General features: G+C 33.5%; 1 pseudogene; it reads right to left on the reverse strand.

Moving 5' to 3' along the window:
* Positions 251-1,483, reverse strand: LOC107618363 (annotated as a pseudogene).

Below are 2,791 nucleotides of genomic sequence, written 5' to 3' on the forward strand. Positions count from 1 at the left end.
TGCTTCACATTGTTCAACCCAGCTGTAACTAACTTCCAGACCTTGTTATGCCCCAATGCCCCACTTGCAATTTCAATCCATTAAATAATAATTGGACTCCATTCTATAATAAAATAAGAAGTCAATAATAAATTAAAAAATAATTTTTAAGGTTTTGATTAGTGTTTCTATTTACTACCTTAATTACTTTGGTGGACGATGAAGATGATGATTAATTGATTATGGTATCACAAATTAAACTAACCATTATTTTGAAATGATACGATGATATGATCCTTGATAATTATTTTTTTTCATTCAATAACCTTCCAAGCATAGAGGAACAAGCAAAACTCTGATGAGCCACCAACACTAAACCCCTCCACTGAACTAGTCCTTGTCAATGGAGGCGAAGACGAGGACGAAGACGAAGACAATGGTGTCGATGATGAAGACATAGACACGGACGAGGAAGAGAAAGCAGGCTTAAAGATAAACAAAGCATGCTTTAAACCAGGACTAAACAACCAATCATGAACATCCCAATATACCTCGACTCTCATCTTACTCAGATGAATCGACTCATTCCCTCGAAACTTCCACTGCAAGTGCTTAACATGAATCACCAAATGCCCATCGATCCTTATCTCCATCTCCGGCTGATGATGAAGAACGGAATCTCCACCGTCGTTGGCGCTCCTGCCTTTGCATTCAATTGAGATCTCATGCCACCTACCTTTCTCGTGAAACTTGGCGCTCGTTGAGAACTTCTTCTTCCCGAAAATATGCTCCTTCTTCGCTACCAATATTGGATCAATAAGCGAAGGCCGGCATCCGGTTCTTCTGTACGCTTCTTTCTTGAGATCGCCGAGAAGCAACACAACCTCGTCGTCCCAAACCACCGCCACGTAGTACTCCGACGAGGGTTCCGTTTCGCCGTTGAACTTGGCGGCCTTGAGGTCCCAGAAGAGGTGAAGGGGTTTGTCGTCGGCGTCATCGACGACGAAGCGCTTGGAGCCTTGCTTCTTCCAGAAGTACCACGGCTTGAGCTCAACCTTGCAGCGTATTGAGTGTCTCCTTTAGGACCTTCCACTGACACCGATAAGCCATGGAGCAAGAGATTCTTGCACCATGTGATTGTGATCTTGCGGCAGTTATCAGCGATCTTTGTTCTGTATACGGACATGTAAACGCTTTGGCCTGAAAGGGTCACTGCTCCCCCACCTCCTCCACCTTCATCACCACCACCCTTCGAAGGAGATGAAGAGAAGCAAGCAGGAATACCAATTGAATCTTGCATCTTTGAAGAGGGTGGTGGTGGATCGGAGCTAGAGATCAGATGTGATGAGTCACAGGTTTTATGATGGTTCATCAAGCTAAGTGAGCAGCAACTGCATAGCATTAATTGAGTTTAAGAAAAAAATATATTTAATTTTGTTCCAAAATAACTCGTGTCATGTGGACGGTAGTACTGGCAGTGAGTAGAGAGAGCAGTCAGAGTGAAAGAAGAACAACCCTTTTTATATTCTGCCACCTCTCTGTCTATATTCTATAAGAGCAACTCTAATCCTAAGAAATAGAGTTCTTCTTCTCATATATGGGGACTCAATTATCATTGGAGTGAAAAGGGAAAGAAAGCTCTTTACTTATTTATTTTAATATTAAATTATTTTGAATTTATAAATTTAAATAATATTATTATAAAAAAATAATAATTATATTAATTTTAATTACTTAATTAATTAATTAGGTGGGACCACAATAGGGATTAAAGTTAGTTCATTTTAATGGAAAAGAGAAAGATTCATTGAGTTCTTATTTATTAGTTATGACGCAAAATCTGATGTGGAGTCACTTTTTATGACAGGTGGGCCATAGAGTTCCCTAGTAAAGATGGTCTAATCTCTCTCCCTTACCTGTCACGACTTTAATATTTCTTTACTTGGAGATCAAATTTACCTTTTTAGGTCTTACGTTATGTTATATCTATTTAATAATTTTACATAATTAACAAAATTAATTATCGTTGGNNNTCTAAATTTTAATTTTTAATAATACAAAAATAAAATATTGACTCAAAATATTAATTAATATTAATAACAAATATTATCTCTTTAACTTTTTTCGATATCATATACACTTCCTAACAATGTCCTATTAATTTAAGTAAATGATATTTCATTTACTGATTTTTTAGTTGTATATTTCTTTTAAAAAAAAATTAACCTTTAGATTAAAAGTTTGTATTTTAGAGATCATTTTAGAAGATTTTATATCAATTCAGAATTGTTTATTATACATTTTTTATACTAAAGATTCAATATAATATATTTATTCAAAATATCTTTAATTAAATGATTCTTCAATTACATGCTTTTTGATATTCAATTTTAGTGAAATTTGATATAGATAGTATCCATTATATATTATTGTGCTTCCATGATTTGATCAATAAAATATACTTCTTATAAAAATTTATGAAGTATATAACTTTTTAAAATTAACACCAATCTTATTTGATCTGCCTGTATATATTTCATACAAATTATAAGTTTGACTATCTCTCAAAAGAGGAACAGTTTTCTTGATAATAGAGAAGCATGAGATATTCTTTTGAACAAAAAATAAAAATAAAAGTTCTATATCTAAAAAAATAGTATTACTTAGACTCTAATTTCACTATTATTACACTCACTATGAATAAGTTATCTCTCACTTTTTCCGATCTTCCAATTTAATTTTTGGACTTTAAAAAGTTTAAAATGGAGACTAAATTAAATAGAAAGTGAATTTTATTATTTTATTTTAATAA

This window comes from Arachis ipaensis, chromosome B01, assembly GCF_000816755.2.
Source record: "Arachis ipaensis cultivar K30076 chromosome B01, Araip1.1, whole genome shotgun sequence".
In the NCBI taxonomy this organism is placed as follows: domain Eukaryota; kingdom Viridiplantae; phylum Streptophyta; class Magnoliopsida; order Fabales; family Fabaceae; genus Arachis; species Arachis ipaensis.